We start from the raw sequence: 23732 nt of genomic DNA, 5'->3' as shown, positions 1-23732 counted from the left end.
TGCTGTATTACAATGTCTAAAGTGTTGCTTGTACAGGTACCATCCTCTGTGATTGCATCTTTTTATCATAAAGACTCATGCTTCTGATCAGGAATCCCCCTGGAGTTCTCTTTTCCCAGTTATATGTTGAAGAACAAGAAAACCAATAACGGAAATTTTCCTGACTTACCAGAGGCTACATGTGTGAAGACTATTGTTTGCCAGAGGCTGGTATTTTCTATCAGAAACTTACAGGAGTGAATAGGCCAGATCCTGTGGTAAGATGCCCAGTGCTTTATGTTTTTCCCAAGGAAGGAAAGATTCTTTGATCCCCAGTAGGAAGCATGGATTCTTCTCATACCACTGGTACTGGAGATCATGGTTATGGAGAACATTTGCATGCTTTTCTTGGTGGGAGGAGATGGGAGCCAGTCTCCCATCCCTGGCACATTCCAGCTTCTTTCTATCTCCTCTCTGCCCCGCACTGAGGAGCTCTCAGCCACTTACATCAGGGAGTGGACAGCTTTCTCATCTTCTCCTTGGTCCAAGGTGACCTCAGAGGACTCAACACTATTTTGCACAAAGTCTGAAGTAGTGAAATCTAAAAGGTCAAAAAACTGACCACATGATTTGTCCTTATTTTTCTAGTGTGAAAAATGGCATGGGTATTTTCTGAGTCCTAAAATCCTTGTATTCCTGGTTTATACAGCTTAAAATATTTTTTTAGTTAAAAAGTTGTCAATTACTGACATCTCTGACATTATTATTGACATTACTCCTATCTCCTTCTAGTCTTTTCTCTTTGACCGTAATTTTACACTCTGGTGTGCCTCTTATTTTTAATTATTTTTTTCCCCCTAATCTCTTCTCAATGTTTACTCTTTCCCTAGATAAACCTATCCAATTACATGGTTTAAATACCAACCCTATGGTGAAAACTCCCAAATAGATATCAGCTTTTTAAAAATCTGAGCCCTAAACTTATGCATGCCAGTGCTATACATGTTGCGTCTTCACTTGGATGATTCACGAACATTTCTACCTTCATACGTCCATGCGTGCATGCCAAGTCACTTCAGTCTTGACCGACTCTTTGCAACCCTATTAACTGTAGCCTGCCAGGCTCCTCTGTCCATAGGATTCTCCAGGCAAGGATACTGAAGTGGGTTGCTGTGTCCTCCTCCAGGGGATCTTCCCAAACCAGGGATCGAACCCATTTCTCTTGGGTCTCTTGCATTGGCAGGTGGGTGCGTTACCACTCGTGCCACGGGGGAAGCTGCCTGCACACATGTAAAATGGCCATTTATCTACCCTCACACCTATTCTCACCCGAGCCTCCCCATTTCAGTGAGTAGTATCACTCTTTATTCACCTCTCTAAGCCAAGAACCACTCAACTAATCTTCAGAGAGTTGATAATGAGACTTTGTACAAGGTACATCTAATTCTATCATACTTAAAGTCCTTCAGCATCTTCCCACAGTACTTAGAAGATAGCTCAGCGTCTTCACTATGGTCTTCAAGGCTGTGCCTGGCCTGGTTCCTGCCTCCCCCTCAAATCTCTCTTTATTCTGCTATTCTCTAGCTATGCTGACCTCCCTACTTTCCTTGAATATACTTTCTTTCTTGCCTTAGAATCTTTTCTGGCCTTAGATCCATTTTGGGTGGTTCCCTCTGCTTTAGGGCCTATTTTGCTCCATATTTCTTATTTCTGGTGAAGCATCACTTCTTCAGAAATGCAATTTCCAATTCTCCTGTCCAAAGTAGGTCCTTCTCCTGTTGTTCTTAGAATACCTTAGTTTCCTGCCAACCACTAATCTCAACTTGAGATTATTTTCTTGTTATTCATTTGTTAATTTAGTGTCTTCACACCCCTCTCAGGAAATGTTTTTTTTTGAGGCCAGTGACCACACCTCTCTCGTTGATTATTGACAATAAGCACTGGTTAGGCCTGGCCCAACTTCTGGTACCTATGGGCATTTAATATATTATTTCTTGAATAAATAAATGTTAGAAATGATGAGTTAAGTTACTACACAGTTGGTCTTAACCTTTCTCAAGTCATTGTCTGCTACCAGACAATTGAAAATACCGTGGGCTGGTGAGGGTGTGAGGCGATTGTTTTCTCAAGCACAGTTGATAGAACTATAAATAGGTATAAACCCTGGTGGCTCAGATGGAAAGAATCGAGCTTCAATGCAGGAGACCTGGGTTTGATCCCTGGGACAGCAAGATCCCCTAGAGAAGGGAATGGCGACCCACTCCAGTATTCTGGCCTGGAGAATGCCATAGACAGAGGAGCCTGGCAGGTTACAGTCCATGGGGTTGCAAAGAGTCAGACAAGACTGAGCAACTAACACTTTCACTTTCCTAGCTTTTCCAGAAGGCAATCTAGTCGTAGAAAAGTATTAGACATATATGCTATATGATTCAGCAACCTTTTACTTTTAAATTTAATTTTATTTTTAATTAATTTTATTGGCATATAGTTGATTTACAATGTGTTAAACTTAGGTGTACAGCAAAGTGAATCAGTTAAATATATATAACTGATTCTTTTCCCATATAGCTCATTACAGAGTATTGAGTAGAATTCCCTGCAGCAACCTTATTTTTAAAGAGTAATCACAAAATGAGCAGAGATTTATGCCCAAGGAGTGTATCATAGAGCTATTCATAGTGGCACCAAATTGGAAACAACCCATATATCCATTAAAATGGTTAAATAAATTATGGTGCATAAAAACAATTGAATAATAGGTGACCATTACAAATGGTGTAGATCTATATTTATTGACATGGATGAATGTCCATGACATATTGTTGAGTAAAATTATCAGTTTTCATATATTATGTACATATATAATGATTCCCTTCACACAAAATTGTTTACACTCAACTATATATATGTATATATAGAGAGAAAAGGGAAGAATGTTTATCCAAATGTTAGCAGTGGTTGTACCTTGATAATGGAAATTCAAGTGATTTTTGTTTTGTTTTGTTTTTTTTGAGTTGTTTGGTTTCTATAAGGAGAATGTATATCTTTTTTTACTAACAGTAAAACTACTTATCAATCTACCTACCTATCAATCTATACCTACTTCGCTGCTAGACACCATTGATAATAGTTTGGAAATATTTAATATGTATCCACAAATGAAGTTGCTCTGTAGTTTTATTTATTTATTTATTTTGGTTTTTGGTAGTAGGCTCAGCCAGTTAACTAAATAAAAACAATTGTAATTATCTCTGTTTTGTTTTTCTGTGCTCCAGAACAGTAATACTACAGAAATGATCAGATTTTTATTTTATTTTATTTTATTTTTAAACTTTACATAATTGTATTAGTTTTGCCAAATATCAAAATGAATCCGCCACAAGTATACATGTGTTCCCCATCCTGAACCCTCCTCCCTCCTCCCTCCCCATACCATCCCTCTGGGTTGTCCCAGTGCACCAGCCCCAAGCATCCAGTATCGTGCATCGAACCTGGACTGGCAACTCGTTTCCTACATGATATTTTACATGTTTCAATGTCATTCTCCCAAATCTTCCCACCCTCTCCCTCTCCCACAGAGTCCATAAGACTGTTCTATAATATCTAGGTTAGATGAACAGAGGTGAGGAAGGTGGTATTTCTTTGGCAACTTAAAATCTGTGATTATTGGACCAATATTAATTACTATCTATTAGTCATATCAAACTATATTAGTCAAGTCAAAACCATAGTTTTGCTATATCATATTTTCCTGGAAGATCCTTTATTTTTAAATATATTGAGATAAATTTTAAATAATTATATTTCAGAAATAAGATAATTCTGGTTATATTTCTGTTTTTCTTCCTTTTGATCAGTTAGCCTTATCAAGGCTTTATTCACTGTATTGTTTGTTTGCTTCAAAATAATAGCTCTTTGATTAGTTGATTTTATTGACTTTCTATTTTCTAATTTTGTTCAGCTTTTAATCTTTATTAATAAAGATAAATATGAAACACATTAGTATTTAAGCAGAATAGTCATATCACCTATGAAGGTGGAATCAGAAGGGCAAAATTCTCCCCTTCTTTCATTGGCTGAGGATACTTCCACAGTCTCCTGAAGGTAACTGCCCCAACAGGGAAATGGACCCATATTGGGAACAGTAATGTCCCCAACTGCTCAACTTACCATTTTGCTCAGTGCCAGGTAGAAGCCAGAGATGCTTAAGTGGATCTATGAGGGTTCTGGAGTCTGGCCACTTCCTGACATTTTGTCTGATTGATTAGATTATCACTGCCTTCTAGGGGCTAATAATCCTCTTCCACTTCTGTTTTGAAGGGTGAAAGTGAAAGTCTCTAAATCGTGTCTGACTCTTTGCCACCCCATGGCGTATACAGTCCTTGGAATTCCCCAGGCCAGAATACTGGAGTGGGTAGCCATTCCCTTCTCCAGGGCATCTTCCCAACCCAGGGATCAAATCCAAGTCTTCAGCATTGCAGGCAGATTCTTTACTAGCTAAGCCACAAGAAAAGCTCAACAATACTGGAGTGGGTAGCCTATCCCTTCTCTAGCAGGTCTTCCTGACCCACGAACTGAACTGGGGTCTCCTGCATTGCAGGCAGATAGTTTACTAGCTGAGCTACTGGGGAGGGGTGAAGAAGGGGTTAATTAAGTTATGATGGGATTCTCTCAACTACTCCCTACACAGCTTTTTTCATCACTTCTAGCAATTTTAGTTTGGTAGGCCTATGCCTCAATCTTGTTCTTTTGGAAAGCCGTTGAAACTTTCTAGTAAGTGGATTGCGCTCCTACCTAATTTCCAGCAGTGGTTGCTGATTATATTTCTTTAGATATTTGAATGGGAATCTGTAGAGAAAGTGGAATTAGAGATGTGAATTCAGATGGCTATCTTGAACCAAATGTCTTTAAGATGACTTTTCATGGACACACTTGGTTCCTTCTGTCTGCACAATAAGATGCATGTAATTGTACTTGGGGGAACATTTGGAGAGGGAAAGGGTAGATTTTAATTTTAATATATGTCCCTGAGTCTTTTTTTTTTTCCGTGAAGTTACCTAATTATCAGTTTAGCTTTTACACTAGATACTATAACATATAATTTATTATATATTTGAGAATTTACAAAAAGTAGTGAGTACTTTTTGTAACAAATGTTTACTAGTCAATGTTGGTTTAATCATAAGCCTTTTATAAATTAGTCTTACCTAAGTCAATGTTTTCAACTTAATCAAGAGTGTGTGTGTGTGTGTGTGTGTGTGTGTGTGTGTGTGTATGTTTGGTACTATTCTCTTGTTAAAAAATAAAGATGACCCATCACAAGCATGGAAATTGAAACTGTAATCAAAAATCTTCCAGCAAACAAAAGCCCCGGTCCAGACGGCTTCACAGCTGAATTCTACCAAAAATTTAGAGAAGAGCTAACACTTATCCTGCTCAAACTCTTCCAGAAAATTGCAGAGGAAGGTAAACTTCCAAAGTCATTCTATGAGGCCACCATCACCCTAATACCAAAACCTGACAAAGATCACACAAAAAAAGAAAACTACAGGCCAATATCACTGATGAACATAGATGCAAACATCCTTAACAAAATTCTAGCAATCAGAATCCAACAACACATTAAAAAGATCATACACCATGACCAAGTGGGCTTTATCCCAGGGATGCGAGGATTCTTCAATATCCTCAAATCAATCAATATAATACACCACATTAACAAATTGAAAAATAAAAACCATATGATTATCTCAATAGATTCAGAGAAAGCCTTTGACAAAATTCAACACACATTTATGATAAAAACTCTCCAGAAAGCAGGAATAGAAGGAACATACCTCAACATAATAAAAGCTATATATGACAAACCCACAGCAAACATTATCTTCAATGGTGAAAAATTGAAAGCATTTCCTCTAAAGTCAGGAACAAGACAAGGGTGCCCACTTTCACCATTACTATTCAACATAGTTTTGGAAGTTTTGGCCACAGCAATCAGAGCAGAAAAAGAAATAAAAGGAATCCAAATTGGAAAAGAAGAAGTAAAACTCTCACTATTTGCAGATGACATAATCCTCTACATAGAAAACCCTAAAGACTCCACCGGAAAATTACTAGAACTAATCAATGACTATAGTAAAGTTGCAGGATATAAAATCAACACACAGAAATCCCTTGCATTCCTATACACTACTAATGAGAAAACAGAAAGAGAAATTAAGGAAACAATTCCATTCACCATTGCAACGGAAAGAATAAAATACTTAGGAATATATCTACCTAAAGAAACTAAAGACCTATATATAGAAAACTATAAAACTCTGGTGAAAGAAATCAAAGAGGACACTAATAGATGGAGAAATATACCATGTTCATGGATTGGAAGAATCAATATAGTGAAAATGAGTGTACTACCCAAAGCAATTTATAGATTCAATGCAATCCCTATCAAGATACCAACAGTATTCTTCACAGAGCTAGAACAAATAATTTCACAATTTGTATGGAAATACAAAAAACCTCGAATAGCCAAAGCGATCTTGAGAAAGAAGAATGGAACTGGAGGAATCAACTTACCTGACTTCAGGCTCTACTACAAAGCCACAGTTATCAAGACAGTATGGTACTGGCACAAAGACAGAAATATAGATCAATGGAACAAAATAGAAAGCCCAGAGATAAATCCACGCACATATGGACACCTTATCTTTGACAAAGGAGGCAAGAATATACAATGGAGAAAAGACAATCTCTTTAACAAGTGGTGCTGGGAAATCTGGTCAACCACCTGTAAAAGAATGAAACTAGAACACTTTCTAACACCATACACAAAAATAAACTCAAAAAGGATTAAAGATCTAAACGTAAGACCAGAAACTATAAAACTCCTAGAGGAGAACATAGGCAAAACACTCTCTGACATACATCACAGCAGGATCCTCTATGACCCACCTCCCAGAATATTGGAAATAAAAGTGAAAATAAACAAATGGGACCTAATTAACCTTAAAAGCTTCTGCACATCAAAGGAAACTATTAGCAAGGTGAAAAGGCAGCCTTCAGAATGGGAGAAAATAATAGCAAATGAAGCAACTGACAAAGAACTAATCTCAAAAATATACAAGCAACTCCTGCAGCTCAATTCCAGAAAAATAAACAGCCCAATCAAAAAATGGGCCAAAGAACTAAATAGACATTTCTCCAAAGAAGACATACAGATGGTTAACAAACACATGAAAAGATGCTCAACATCACTCATTATCAGAGAAATGCAAATCAAAATCACAATAAGGTACCATTTCACGCCAGTCAGAATGGCTGTGATCCAAGAGTCTACAAATAATAAATGCTGGAGAGGGTGTGGAGAAAAGGGAACCCTCTTACACTGTTGGTGGGAATGCAAACTAGTACAGCCACTATGGAGAACAGTGTGGAGATTCCTTAACAAACTGGAAATAGAACTGCCTTATGATCCAGCAATCCCACTGCTGGGCATACACACTGAGGAAACCAGAAGGGAAAGAGACACGTGTACCCCAATGTTCATCGCAGCACTGTTTACAATAGCCAGGACATGGAAGCAACCTAGATGTCCATCAGCAGATGAATGGATAAGAAAGCTGTGGTACATATACACAATGGAGTATTACTCAGCCATTAAAAAGAAAACATGTGAATCAGTTCTAATGAGGTGGATGAAACTGGAGCCTATTATACAGAGTGAAGTAAGCCAGAAGGAAAAGCATCAATACAGTATAATAATGCATATTTATGGAATTTAGAAAGATGGTAACAATAACCCTGTGTACGAGACAGCAAAAGAGACATTGATGTATAGAACAGTCTTATGGACTCTATGGGAGAGGGAGAGGATGGGAAGATATGGGAGAATGGCATTGAAACATGTAAAATATCATGTATGAAACGAGATGCCAGTCCAGGTTCGATGCACGATACTGGATGCTTGGGGCTAGTGCACTGGGACGACCCAGAGGGATGGTATGGGGAGGGAGGATGGAGGAGGGTTCAGGATGGGGAACACATGTATACCTGTGGCAGATTCATTTTGATATTTGGCAAAACTAATACAATTATGTAAAGTTTAAAAATAAAATAAAATTAAAAAATAAAGATGAGGTTCATATGGCAAAGTCAGCCAAAGTTTTCATGCTTCACAGTTTTGCTGTGGGAAGGGTCCCCCAATTTTTTTGAACCCTTGGGAAGATTTCTCAACATGCAGATTAAGGAGCAAGAAAAAACAAGAAGCATTTCTTATAGCTAAAAAATAGCTACTCTACCTTGTGTCTTTAGAATACTATTTATAAAAGAAAATGACAGCAGGTTAATCTCTGTTCTCCCTGTGAACTTGGAACTATTTGGATGAAGACACAGAGAGTTTTCTGTCATGCAGTTCTAGGTGTGAAATCTGCTGTCATGTTGGGAAAATATATACATTGTGTTTTGGGAAAGAACTATCAGAAATTGTCAATCAGAAGAGACACAGGCACTCAAGATATTTAGTATTTGAAGGCATTCTTCAGGTAGTTTGATACTGATGAAACCAATTGTTTACACACAGCTTACACACACATACTGATTCTAGTGGTTTTAGAAGAAGCAAATTTGTGACTTTACAGAAATGAATGTGATATATTTTGGGTGTTATTTTCACTGATTTTGATTGCTCAGTCCTCATGTCTGTTGCAGTTGCCTTCTATGGCAATGGTGCTTCTCTGCATTCAGTTCAGTCGCTCAGTCGTGTCCAACTCTTTGCGACCCCATGAATCGCAGCATGCCAGGCCTCCCTGTCCATCACCAACTCCCGGAGTTCACTCAAATTCACACTGATCGAGTCGGTGATGCCATCCAGCCATCTCATCCCCTTTTCCTCTTGCCCCCAATCCCTCCCAGCATCAGAGTCTTTTCCAATGAGTCAACTCTTCGCATGAGGTGGCCAAAATATTGGAGTTTCAGCTTTAGCATCATTCCTTCTAAAGTACACCCATGGCTGATCTTTAGAATGGACTGGTTGGATCTCCTTGCAGTCCAAGGGACTCTCAAGAGTCTTCTCCAACACCACAGTTCAAAAGCATCAATTCTTCGGTGCTCAGCTTTCTTCACAGTCCAAATTTCACATCCATACATGACCAGTGGAAAAACCATAGCCTTGACTAGATGGACCTTTGTTGGCAAAGGAATGTCTCTGTTTTTCAATATGCTATCTAGGTTGGTCATAACTTTTCTTCCAAGGAGTAAGCGTCTTTTAATTTCATGGCTGCAGTCACCATCTGCAGTCATTTTGGAGCCCCCAAAATAAAGTCTGACACTGTTTCCACTGTTTCCTCATCTATTTCTCATGAAGTGATGGGACCAGATGCCATGATCTTCGTTTTCTGAATGTTGAGCTTTAAGCCAACTTTTTCACTCTCCACTTTCACTTTCATCAAGAGGCTTTTTAGTTCCTCTTCACTTTCTGCCATAAGGGTGGTGTCATCTGCTTATCTGAGGTTATTGATATTTTTCCCAGCAATCTTAATTAAAGCTTGTGCTTCTTCCAGTCCAGCGTTTCTCATGATGTACTCTGCATATAGGTTAAATAAGCAGGGTGACAATATACTGTCTTGACATACTCCTTTTCCTATTTGGAACCAGTCTGTTGTTCCATGTCCAGTTCTAACTGTTGCTTCCTGACCTGCATATAGGTTTCTCAAGAGGCAGGTCAGGTGGTCTGGTATTCCCATCTCTTTCAGAATTTTCCATAGTTTATTGTGATCCACACAGTCAGAGGCTTAATTCCCTTCAAAATGAAAAATACTGGGACAGGTAAGTAAAGACTGAGTTGTTGCCCATAGGAGTTTTTACATCAGATCCCCTTGATCTCTGCTGTGCCTGTTTTCTGGGAAAACTTCTGCTTGAATCTTTATCAGCCTGATTGAAAATTTTGTGATGAATGAGTCCACATTAGCGTCCCTCTGGTGTGAGGCATACATTTCTATTTTCTATATGGATCTCTTTTCATTTCTAGTTTTTACAAATTGATAAAGTACAGCAACCAGTAGTAGTTGATAAGGGGTAACAAAATCAGCAATAAACACCTGTAAAGATCATGTCTTCATCTAACCCATCCTTGTAACTGTTTGAAAATAGCATCTTAAAATACAGTGCATTGCCATTCAAATCACTGAATTTAGACTCATGACTAGATCACAAGGACACCCACCCATGAGCTCAAAAAGAGGGATGAAAGGGAAACCACAGTTTGCCTATGCCTGGAGTGGCCTTTCAGTATAGATATGAAAAGTTGTGATATTCTGGGTATAAAACTAATGCTCCTGAGGATATTGAAATGAGGCATCTTGTTAACAGCAAAATTTCTTTGTGTCTATCACGAATGTCACAGTGCCTTTTTATTATCTTCTTTATAATTCAGATAGATGTCTCTGCCCTTGGTGAGACTTCAGTTTCTTCATTTTCATTATTGAATCTTTCCCTTGTTCTTCATCCATTCTCAGATCTTCAGCCACTGGTCATGAGTTTCCAGACCCCTCTCCATGCAAGAGGGAAGCAAACAAGACCATCAGGTCTGGCAGAAGAAGGTGAGAGAAGAGTCTTACTGTGCAGTCAGCTGAGCATCCTATTCCTGCCCATGATTCTTGGGCCTCTGGCAGCCATAGCAGCAATTTTCTTCATGTAGGCTTTGGGTTAAAAGGGTCCCTCTGTGGTTATGGTTCTCTGTGTAAGAGTTACTCTATAATCAATTTGGAAAGAAAAGAAATCAAGGTCATTTGAAACTCTCCTGATTAAATAGCTTAACTTTTGTGCCTATAGACCAAAACATTTGGTCACAACCATCTTCTTTTGGGGGAGCTTTATTTACATTACATTTCTCTGCTCATTTATTCAAAAAAATTTTTTTTCATTAACTTTTAAATGGGAATGAGGTAAGGTAGTCTTTAGAATTCCTACTACCCACAATGAAATGCAATGATTATTATTCTTCTGTAAGTATTAATTCACTTATGACATACATTTTTATTGTAATATGTTTGCTCCTTGGGCTTTGCTCAAAAGGTTATTTGGGGTCTAAATATTGTGATCAGTGAAATACCAAGAGCCAAGGCAAGTTCTCCTGAAATTCAAAACTTTTGGGAGCATGGATTAAATTCTCTGCAGAGATTTTAGCCTAGAAATGACATTAATTCAGTCCCCGACACAGATAAGTTGATTCCTGGCCTTCAGATTTCTTCATCACTCCTCAGCGGTCTCCGTTAACTGCCTCTAATCTTTGCAAGGTGTTTCCTTCTTCACACTCTGTTCAACCACCTTTTAGAACTTGTCAATTGTTTCCTACTGGGTCCCTGATTGATACACCTCTCTTCCTCTGCTAAGGGCAGGAGAACTATGGCAGGATATTCTTATTTAATTTTCAATGAGTTCCATGAGGGCAAGGACAATGGGCTTTGTTTTGCTCCGTCTGTTTTTATAAATGGATTAATTAATGTAGGAACATTGTTGGTCTGTCTTCGGGAAAATTATCAGTGAAGCAAGGAAGAAGGGATCTTAAAATGATATTTACATTTATGCAAACATATCATAGGGTCTGAGCTATACGTGTCTTATGTAAATTGTTTGTATATTATCAAAGCCAAGTTTTACCTTGCTGATCACAATATGAGAATGAAATAACCCATACTGGAAGAATTAATTCTTAAAATGTTTCAAGTAGCAGGTGTGCTTTTTGAACACAGGCTTTTAAAAAATCTTTTCTTTTTCATTGCTGGTTCATGAGTACCCAGCCTTGAAAGTAAGGATTTTTAATATTATTTCACACACATACTCTAGTAGTTTATTGTATGGAGATAGTGAAGGACAGGGAAGCTCAGTGTGCTGCAGTCACGAAGAACTGGACACAATTTGGCAACTCAACAACAAATACATTAAAATTTAGTTAGTGGATTTGCAACTCTAGAACAGAAATATATTAAGTGATAATATGCTGAAGCCCAGAATCAGTCTGCATACTTACTGTTCAGTTGCTCTGTCATGTCCGACTCTGCGACCCCATGGACTGTGGCATGCCAAGCTTCCATGTCTTTCACTATCTCCCAGAGTTGAACTATTATGCTCATGCTCATATAGAATAACAAAAATGTGTCATCCTCTAGTGCATTGATTTAATAGCTTTTTATAGATCTCAACCAAGCAATTATTCCCAAACCCCAGCTATTCTGACCTTTCTTATAATTGTTTTTCCTACTATAAAAATCATTTTGTACATAGTACCAGGTACTGACCAGGAATCTTAAGCACACACTACCCCTAAATTCTTAAGCTTTAATCTTTTGCCGTAGCTTTTCTGTTCTGAAGAGAAAGGTTTGCTCAGAGAAACTAAAAGCAGCAGGCAGGACTTTGAAGATATATAAAAGGATGTTTTCTAAGTCTTCAGTGAAATACTTATTTATCTTTCTTTTTACTTATGGGACTCTTGATTGATTAATTTCTTCCAGTTCTCCAAATAATAAAGTTTACACTCTTTTTTTTTTTTTTCTTTTCTTTTCAGTTCCCATTTATTTTTGGCTCTTGGGGCAATGTCATCTTTTCAATATGAAAAAAAGCAGCAAATTCATCACAATAGAATCTGAAGTGTAGAATAGGACAAAATCAAGAGAGGGGGAAGCAGTAGCAGAAGAGATGAGATGTTTGCCAAAAGATGGAAGGTGTTCTGTCCCCTGTCTGGGGAATGACGTTTAGGTGGCAGCACATACCTTTCCATATAGGTACAGAAGGGGCTGTATATATATATATATATATATATATTTTTTTTTTTTTTTTTTGGTAAGAAAAGATGGGGTGGGAAGGGGTTTTCTGGAGGCTTAGAGACCAAGGCTATCTCTTGCTTCTCTTGATCCCCTTTCTCAAACAGGGGAAAGGAGGGAATCCAATGTTATTATGAAGGAGATAAAGTGGAAGAGGAAGGGATTCCCACTTGACAGGGTGGGGGCCAGAAACTTGCAAAGGTAATAGCTCAGGACAGAGCTTGGAAGGAGTCTGAAAATGAAGATAATACTGTCAACACCTCTGCAGAAGCTGAGAGGAGCGGGGAGATACTTGGCACCTAGGACTTCGGTACCCTGGATGCCCCTCTCCAAACCGAACCCTTTCTGGTAGGGACTTCTACCCACTGCTCAGTTTCCTTCCCCTGGGCCAGCACACTGGCCTAGGATGGCAGTCACTGATGCAGGTTTTCAGCACCCGGTTCTAAATGAGATTTGAGGAAACCCAGCCTCTTGGAGAGCTATCTCGAAAACAGAGAGGGAAATGTTAACTGGACAGATGGGAGGAGTGGGCACCAGAAGGAAAATGACAGGGTTACCCAGAATGGCAGAAATCTAGGCTCCCCAAGAGTGTAAAGAGAGAAGAGACATTCAACAAACAACAAATATTTATTGAGCGCCTATTATGTGCCAGGCACTGTTCTAGAATCCTCTCCCCCCAAAGAAAAACAAGATAGAGGCAGAAAATGCAAATTCTGAGGGAGAGGAAAGGGGTCGTTGAGGAAGAAGGCTGAGGGGATTAAGAAGCCTAAGGTGACAGGGACTTGGCCTTAGGCCTTCTCTTCGGCCTCCTCACTGAAATCCTCTTCCTCTTCTGCGGTGGCATCCTGGTACTGCTGGTACTTGGAGACGAGGTCGTTCATGTTGCTCTCAGCCTCGGTGAACTCCATCTCGTCCATGCCCTCACCTGTGTACCCGTGGAGGAAGGCCTTCCAGCAGAAAATGGCCGTGAACTGCTCTGAAATACACTTGAACAGCTCCTGAATGGCCATGCTGTTGCCAATGAAGGTGACTGCCATCTTGAGACCACGGGGTGGGATGTCGCAAACAGCTGTCTTGGCGCCGTTGGGGATCCATTCCATAAAGTAGCTCCTGTTCTTGTTCTGCACGTTGAGCATTTGCTCATCCACCTCCTTCATGGACATCTGCTCACAGAACACAGCAGCCACGCTGAGGTACCGGCCATGGTGGGGGTCACAGGCAGCCATCATGTTCTTGGCATCGAAGACCTGCTGGGTGAGCTCAGGGACAGTGAGGGCCCGATACTGCTGGCTGCCATGGCTGGTTAGAGGGGCAAAGCCAGGCACGAAGAAGTGGAGGCGTGGGAAGGGCACCATGTTGAAGGCCAGCTTGCGGAGGTTAGCATTGAGCTGGCCACGGAAGCGGAGGCAAGTGGTGACTCCACTCATGGTGGCCAAGACGAGGTGGTTCAGGTCTCCGTAGGTTGGCACGGTCAGCCTGAGGGTGTGGAAACATATGTTGTAAAGGGCCTCGTTCTCAATGCAGTAGGTTTCATCAGTGTTCTCCACCAGCTGATGGACAGAGAAGGTGGCGTTGTAGGGCTCAACCACAGTGTTGGACACTTTGGGTGAGGGCACCACGCTGAAGGTGTTCATGATGCAGTCAGGATCATGACTCTTCACGGATCTTGCTGATGAGCAAGGTGCCCATTCCAGAGCCAGTGCCCCCACCCAGCGAGTGGGTCAGCTGGAAGCCCTGCAGGCAGTCACAGCTCTTGGCCTCCTTCCGAACCACATCCAGGACCGAGTCAACCAGCTTGGCTCCCTCTGTATAGTGGCCCTTGGCCCAGTTGTTGCCTGCCCCGGACTGACCAAAAACAAAGTGTCTGGTCTGAAGATCTGACCAAAAGGACCTGAGCGAACAGAGTCCATGGTTCCGGGTTCTAGATCACCAAGATAGCACAAGGGACATATTTGCCACCTGTGGCTTCATTGTATTACACGGAGATGCAGTCCGGCTGCAGGTTGCTGTCCCCATGATAGGTGCCGGTGGGGTCGATGCCATGTTCATCACTGATCACCTCCCAGAACTTGGCACTGATCTGATTGCCACACTGACCGGCCTGGATGTGCACGATTTCCCTCATTGTTAAAATTTATTCTAATCCTTTTGCTCACCTCAAAGTGTGTATGGGGCAAAAACATAATATGGAATTAGTTTTTCTCTGCTGCTGGTCGCAGGGTGGAAAGATAGAACGGGACCCGGAGGCTGAAGCAGTGAGGTCCGAACGTGGCAGCAGGAAGGTTCTGAGAACTAGTTTACACTGTTAACACTGGTAATTATCTTTCACCCAGAACTCCTTCTAAGTAAATTTTATTTTCTTTATAATCCTTATTACATGTAAAATTATCTTAATATATTTATCTTTTTAAAAATCTTTCTTCTCCATAAGAATATAAACTCCATGAAGACTGGTACCAGCTTTATTCTTAGATCTTGGAAAGTATTTGACATACAATATGGATGGAAAAAAAATTTATGACATAAATCATGATGTCTTTAGCTTTGGGCCTTTAGGTGGTAAAGTTGATTGTGTCACAGGTTATTTGGTGACAGCTATGTTTATAATGCTACGTATTTTCTCTGAAAAGATATTCACTGGAAGAAAAAAATACCTTAGCATTTGGGGCCAAAAAACCCAGACAGATTTGATTATCAAAGTAGATGTAGATTCAAGACTATGTGCCATCCATCAAGAGATGGTCCATTGCTCAGGAGGAAGGGATTCATACCTGTTACCACCGATGCTTTACTTTAAACAATTTCAAAACGTGCTGTAACTCCCACACCTTGTGCTCCCAGAGTAAGATTTAGGATTAAACAGCTCCAAGAGTTTCCAATCTCAGTGGAAAATTGGCTGTCCCATGGAACAAGATCTATACTAACTGATTTCACCATGCAATTGTGTTGTTAATGAAAGCAGCATAAAACAAAACTTCACCCCTCTGTGTTCCATTTGTACATCTTGTACCTGAAATAAAATGTAACTGCTGTAAATCTTCAAGTTGGATTCAATAAAGCAATAATACTATACTGTACAAACTGACCATTTAGCTTAACGACTGATTCGTTACACCATTAACTTGTCTCATGCCTTGTGTTAGGGCTCCCTGCTAACTGACTAGTTGTTAACTACTGTAATGAACAGATTCTTCCAAGGGGGAAAACCTCTTACCTGGGGAAGTTGGTGATATCCCTGACTGATGGCGTAAAGGTGGCCATGGAATAATGAATAGATTTTAAACTTATTCAAGTTTTACTGTAGAGGCATTGTAGGACCTCAAAAAATTTGCTTTAGAAATGAAATAAGTGAAAGAAAAAGCATGTAATATCTTGTCAAGGCTTTGTAATTTGCACATTACATGTTGGTTTCTTAGCTGCTACTTAAAAAAATCTCTGTAGTCAAATTACATGTTTTGGAAATATAGTGCTATTATTAGTACCACGGCACTTATTTTCTCTTTTGACCAGTGTACCCTCTGATTAAAAATATCTTTCCCATCCTCTAAAGAAATAGATGAAGCTGTGGAGGTAGTCAACTCTGAATTATAATAAGCTAGTGGGAAGGCAACGGAGAAGGCAATGGCAACCCACTCCAGTACTCTTGCCTGGAAAATACCATAGGTGGAGGAGCCTGGTAGGCTGGAGTCTGTGGGGTTGCTAAGAGCTGGACACAACTGAGAGACTTCACTTTCACTTTTCACTTTCATGCATTGGAGAAGGAAATGGCAACCCACTCCAGTATTCTTGCCTGGAGAATCCCAGGGACGGGGGAGCCTGGTGGGCTGTCGTCTATGGGGTCGCACAGAGTTGGACAGGACTGAAGCTACCTAGCTGCAGCAGCAGCAGCAGTGGGAAGGCAAAGCATCCACAGAGACACCTTAGATGTGGAGAAGAGAAGGGATGACTTCAAGCCAGTTTTTCCAACTGATGAAGGGAATGGGTATACCTGTTAATCACGGGTGATCCAGACACATCTATACTGGACATAATAGTCCATGTCTCTAGGATAACATGATAAAGGATTCCCACAGTTTTATCAACTTTTATGGCAATGTAGTCTAAATTCTTCGTTTTGCAGAAGAAGCTCCAATGTCTTCTACTTTGAGTTTCATAATATAAAAGGGCCCTTTTCTCCCACAAGGCAGATTCATCTTTGTATTTTTCTTAGAAAGAAAGCAATCTAGCAGTTTTTAATATGTGATTTTCCACAGTTATATTATCAATAGTATCTACTCCTTCAGAAATATATTAACTGAAAAAATTGAAGTCATGAAGATGTTGGAGGAAAACAGCCATGTATGTTTATATAATCGAGGGTAAGGAGGAGTGTTGTTTTTGAAAGGTTTTCTCAGCATGGTGCAAAAAGGCAGAATTCACAATTGAAATGTTCATGCATTGCAACTAAATCAAAATTAAAAACAAACTTCTGAATGAAAGCCCACAATAAAGTTAAAAGGCAAACTAGAAACTGGAAAAACATTTTTGCATAACAATTAAATGTTAATTTGCTAAATGTATGATGTATTTTTAGAAAGAAATAAGGGAAATTGGAAACCTAAGTACCCAACCACGGGGACTGATGAAATAGGTTATGGGCATCCATAAAGCAAAATAAAAATATGTAGTCATAAAAATATAATTTCATATAGAACATGGGAAGATATTCAGAATATAGTTAAATAAGAGAGGCAGTTAGTTACACAAAAGAAATATGATAAATATATTTCTATTTTTACTAAATGTTAAATGATTAGGACAAAACTTTAGAAAGCAAAAACATAAAGTATAATAATCAACTCTGGTTGGTAATATTTTAGCTGATTTTAGATGATCTAATTTGTCTAAAATGAGCATGAATTACTCATGTAGAAGTACAAAGAATTACATCAAAGTGTATAAAATACATCCCAGATATATAAAGAGTGTCACGCTGCTGCTTAAAATATTCTTTCATTTTTATTTTATTTTAGTGAATACCATCAAAAGTCCTTTTAAGTGGATTCCTTTGGAAATCTTATGAAATCTTTCAGATGCTTGGGGAGGGGCATAAGCTGATATTTAAAGTGTCTGTTGACAGGTTATATGATGATCTAATATGTGGAATTTACAGATCAGGGGAAAAATGATGCAGCTGCTGCTTGTATGTGTGTACCACAGAGGACCACCACCCAGAAATGATGCTGGCCAAACACTGTCATTGTTCATGCTGGGTAATAAAAAGTCCCTGGCCATGAACTCCCTGCTCCTGCCATGGCTGTGCTGAAAGAGCGCCATGAGGAGCAGAGCCAGGAAAACGATTACTGGAAAAACTTATGTGAAAATGAGCTGCCGTGGTTTGACTACTTTCACTGGTGTCTCATTGTGGTTTACCACCAGTATTCCAAATAGAGATTGAATGGACCAGTTCTTGCTCTTGTATAGTTTTCTCTATTCCGTGCCCGCCACCCCCCCACCCCCCATGGTGGAAGTATGCTGTTACGAGTAGCTAAACTATTAGCAGAGCTCCTGAACCTATATTAAAATCCCACTGTGCTACTCACTAACGTATGATCTTGGGTAAGTCAGTTAACTTCCCTATTTTTCCCTGGTGTCTCAACTGGTAAAGAATCCACCTGCAATGTGGGAGACCTGGGTTTGATCACTGGATTGGGAAGATTCCCTGGAGGAGGGCATGGAAACCCACTCCAGCACATTTGCCTGGAGAATCCCATGGACAGTGGAACCTGACCGACTACAGTCCATGGGGTTGCAAAGAGTTGGACATGACTGAGTGACTAAGCAGCAGCAAAATAGAGTTGGTACTACTATGCACCTCCTAGGGTTGAGAGGATGAAACGGGATAATGCTTGTAAAGAACCAAGACAGTCATTGGCCCATGATAAGTACACAGTGAATGTCAGCTATTGTCACAATGTTCACAACATTTTGAAAGCTCCCAAATTTAGAGAATGGTTTTGGTCATAGTATAATTCTATCAGTAGCTGATAGGGCTGGTTTACCCATATCCTTGGAGCTCTAACTCCGAGCTAACCATTTTGCATTCAGTCATTTTAACAATTCTGGGAGTTGATATTATATCCTAATTTTCAGATGATGGCAATGAGGTTCATCAGGACCCATTCTTTCCCAATCCCGCACAGTCCCTTCACCTACACCTTCTGTCTGCTTTTCTGTTACAGAATCCCCTAGAATTCACGGGGCTAAATTCCAGCAACCTTCTTAACCACTCACCCACAAAGGACCAGGTACTACTCTTCAGCAGGGATTTGAAGAATCCCGAGTAAGTGGTCTTTAAGAATTGCTGGTGTTTTGCTATGGCCCTTTATTGCATTCTGTAAGTAGATTTTGCTTAGTCTTGGTGATTGAGCTTAGAACTTCTTTTCCTCTCAGTTGGAATACTGCCTTCATTCAGTTGTCTTAGGACGGGAGAATTGCCGAACTCCCAATTTCTGCCTCCTTTTGCCGTAAGACATCCATAGAGACTGCCTTAAACCTCTACCTTTTGTGCCCCTATCATCTTCTTTTCCTCCCCCTGCACTCTGTTTTGTCCACTTGTAGGCCATCCATTGACAGAAACCACCTGCTTACTTGAGCCTCTGCCTAATGGTGTGTTGGCTCCTTCAATGTGCCACTGGCCAAGGCAGATTTGGTTCCTGCCGGAGAATCATTGGATCAACAGCATGCTTTCTCTATTAGCTCTGTTAGGCCTGTGGGTTCTTCCAAATCTGTTCCTTTTGCCAAAAACAAAGCTCCAGCCTTGAATTTGTAGTCTGTTCATGTCAGAATCCACTTCTCAACTCTTTTCATGGTCATTAATGCCAGCCAATAAATGATATCCCCATTCCCACTCTATGAGGACAGAGGCAGGTGCCATCATTGACCTGAGTTACCATTACCATAGAGCGTCTTCCCATCTGTCCATGTGGGGACCCTAGGAATTATCCAGCCTCTTGTCTTAGAATAGAGGAAGAGATCAACTGACCATCTCAGCTCATGCTCAAAATGCCAAAATGAGCTCATTTCACTTTGAAATAATGAAATCATTTACCAAATTGTATTGATTTCTCAAGACTTTAATGTTTAAATATTTTTCATCAGCTGTCAAGAGATAAAGCTGCCTGCAGAAAGCAGAAAATAGAAAAGTCAATTCTCTGACTAGAGTGGAAAACTGCATTACTTGAAATTCTCTTGCCTGTCTCCTATAAAACCAAAAACATGCAAAAATAACTTCCTATTTGCATATAAAATAGCTACATAAAATTGGTCTACAGCTTATCTCATGCTGTAAACACAAGGAAAGGAGAAAATACACATTTGTATGTACAGCTTATGTTGAAAAGTCTTATTAAACCTAAATTATGCATTTCCATTCAGGAAAAACATGTCCACTAATAGAAAACTGCAGCCATTTTGCTGGCAAAACACACCAAAGGTTCACATGGTGGGAAGCAGTTCTCCATCTTATACAAGTTGTTGGTGACAGGCATAGTGAAGTATTTGATAAAAAACTATTTCTTAGGCTCCTGTGGAATGTGGCTGCACTACTGTGGAAGTGTCATCATTTGTGAGGTTGGTAAATGTGCATCATATGGTGGAGAGAGCAGGAGTAGATGGACAGACCATGAGGCGGGTCTGATGCCTATGAGAGCAGAGGAGGAAGGAAAGATTAGGTAGGAAGTGTCTCAGACAAGAACAGCTTCCAGATAGGCTCAACTAGGCTGCTAAGGAGCTTCAGGGTATGGAGCATGCTCACTAGGAGATTTCCATGTTGGACAAGAGTAGCCAGGAGAGGATATGGCCCGGGCATGAGTGCTTTACTAGATTCCACATTGTGATGTGGTGGCTGTTGGCTAACTGAAATTTTTGCACCTTGTTCTCTTTTTCCCCAGTAGATTTTATTTTCATTAAAAAAAAGTTATATTGAAGTATAGCTGATTTACAGGCTTCACAGGTGGCTCAGTGGTAAAGAATCCCACTGCCAATGCAGGAGACCGAGGAGAGGCCAGTTTGATGCCAGGATTGGGGAGATCTTGTAGAGTAGGATCTTGAAGAGTTGCCCTTTACTCCAGAAATTCTCTACTGGAGTAGAGAATACACCAGTATTTGTCTGGAAAATTCCATGGAGAGAGGAGCCTGGTAGACTGCAGTCCATGGGATTGCCAAGGGTCAGACACAACTGAGCATGCACACACACGTGCAAACGATAGCTGATTTACAACATTGTGTGTACTTTCTGCTGTATGCAACGTGACTCAAAGTGGGCTGTTTTGGTGACTCAGTGGTAAAGAATCCACCAGCTAATGCAGGAGATGCAGGAGATACGGGTTTGATCTCTGGGTTGGGAAGACTCCCTGGAGAAGGAAATGGCAACCCACTCCAGTATTCTTGAAATCCCATGGACAGAGGAGTCTGGCAGGCTACATATGGTCCATGGGATAGCAAAAGAATCGGAGAAATTTTCATATTCTTTTCTATTATGGTGTACCACAGGATAATGAATATAGTTCTCTGTGCCATAAAGTAGAACCTTGATGTCTATCCTGTCTATCTATAATATTCTGTATCTGCTGATCCCAAATTCCCAATTCTTCTCCTCCCCACCCACCTCTCCCTTGGCAACCATAGGTCTTTTCTTTAAATCTGTGAGTCTGATTTTGTTTCATAGGTATGTTCATTTGTTTCGTAGTTTAGATCCCACATATAAGTAATATCACGTGTTTTTGTCTTACTCTTTCTGACTTACTTCTCCCAGTATGATAATCTCTAGGTCCATCCATGTTGCCGCAAATAGCATTATTTTATTCTTTTTTTATGGCTGAATAATATTTCAGTGTTCCATATCTTCTTTACCATTCATTTGTTGATGGACATTTAGGTTGTTTCTTTTCTCTCTTGAAGGCAGATTGGAGTGCCTACACCATGGCTGTCCTTGTTGCCATGGGAGCCATTTGTTGCCTTCAAGCAGATGTTCTTCTATTTTATCCTTATATAGCTTCCTGATAGGAAGATTAACTTGCTGTACTCTGATGTTTCATAGCCTTAAGCAGACTCTTGAATCTTACTTGTTTTAACAAAAATTTTACTATAGTTTGGTAACAAGGGTTGGCAGTCATGAACCATTTCTGTTTAGAAGTTCTTTGCAAAATGACATAAATTTAAAGAAGAAAGAGTAAAGACAGTCTTTCTTCTGATAAATTGGTTTTACTGGGGCAGAACTCTCTCTTACTGGGGCAGAGCTCCTTGGTGCCTACTACCCAACATGGCCTAGAAGTGAAGGACCACCAGAAATGAAACTCCAGTGAGGAGAAGTAACTGCTCAGTTACCAAGTCTTTGGCCCTCAAATAACTTCTCTCTTAGTCTTTCCCAGTTTTTGCACCGCACCCCCCTCCCCTATTTCAGATTGATTTTCTCACTATTGAGGTTACTCATGGCTACCTAATGACTTGATGGGTGAGAAAAGATAGGAAGGTAATGGGCATGGAAGTAATCTCTACCCAACTTTAGGTTGAATCACCTAAAGTCAAGAATTCTTTTTTATAATTAACCATGTGTATAGGTTAAAGTGCATGCTATGCTAAGTCACTTCAGTCATGTCCGACTCTGTGCGACCCCATAGATGGCAGCCCACCAGGCTCTCCCGTCCCTAGGATTCTCCAGGCAAGAACACTGCAGTGGGTTGCCATTTCCTTCTCCAATGCATGAAAGTGAAAAGTGAAAGTGAAGTCGCTCAGTCGTGTCTGACTCTTCGTGACCCCATGGACTGCAGCCCACCAGGCTCCTCCATCCATGGGATTTTCCAGGCAAGAGTACTGGAGTGGGGTGCCATTGCCTTCTCCAGTTAAAGTGCATAACAGGTACCAATTCTTGAATAACTGAACAAATAACAGTATAGATATTGGACAGGAGCCAAGCACAGTTCAACTGGGATATGTCTATCTAGTGATAGATGGATCTTGTGGTGCCTGCTAGGCTGTGATGCTCTTCCTTGCCTGAGTTTCTAAGCAGGAAATTTTTATCATGGTGGTTAGTTGCAAACTGAAAGATACAGAAAGACTTACTATAATGCAAGGAGAAATTTGAAGATAGGTTTTGAAGACAGGGAGCAAAATTGTAAAAATTGTGGTCAGTGGGGCATTGAGTGATGGGGCAAAGCTTAGCCGGAAGTGTTAAAGGGAGCAATACAATATAGTAAGATTGGAACACTATGGGCTGATTAGACAAATCTGTCCTCCTGCCTGTTTTTGTAAATAAAGTTTTATTGGAACACAGCCATACCTATTTGTTTACACACTGTCGATGTCTGATTTTATGCCAGAAGGATAGAGTTGAGTAGTTCCTAAAGCCAAGAGCATTTATTTTCAGTCCCTTTAAGAAAATACTTGTGATCCATGAAATACAGGCTTAGAGTAGGCATGATGAAGACCATCATCATTGATTTTACAATTTTGTCTGGAAGCAGGAAAACTTTTTTGGAGATTTTGTTTAATATTGTCGTTGTTTAGTCACTAAGTTGTGTCTGACTCTTTCGTGATCCCATGGACTGTAACCCTCTAGGCTCCTCTGTCCATGGGATTTTCCAGGCAAGAATACTGGAGTGGGTTGCCAATTCCCACTCCAGTTTGCTTAATACAGTTTCAACATTTTGGACGTGCTGGACCTGGTTTATTTTACCTGTCTCCTAGATATGTCTCCTTGCCATAGTCTTCATTGTTTTCCTCTGCTTTTTCATTTTTTGTCGTCCCTTTACGCTGGACTGCTTTCCTCTCATCTTCTTGTCTCCTTTTTTTCTTTTCCTTTGCCCTGCTTTCTCTTTCTACTATAAGAATCTTTAGTCCCACATTTTCTTCTAGTTGTTAATAGTCTTAAACAGGGTTGGAATTATAGATCCAGTGCAC

The 23732-nt window shown here is 40.1% G+C and overlaps 1 pseudogene; it reads right to left on the bottom strand.

Annotated features, from left to right (window-relative positions):
* Window positions 1-13402: 13402 nt before the first annotated feature.
* On the bottom strand, window positions 13403-15077 carry LOC133258471 (tubulin beta chain-like; annotated as a pseudogene).
* Window positions 15078-23732: the final 8655 nt, after the last annotated feature.

This window comes from Bos javanicus, chromosome 12 (assembly GCF_032452875.1).
Source record: "Bos javanicus breed banteng chromosome 12, ARS-OSU_banteng_1.0, whole genome shotgun sequence".
In the NCBI taxonomy this organism is placed as follows: domain Eukaryota; kingdom Metazoa; phylum Chordata; class Mammalia; order Artiodactyla; family Bovidae; genus Bos; species Bos javanicus.
The sequence above is the reverse complement of the archived record's forward strand: the minus strand, read 5'-3'. Positions and strand labels throughout refer to the sequence as shown.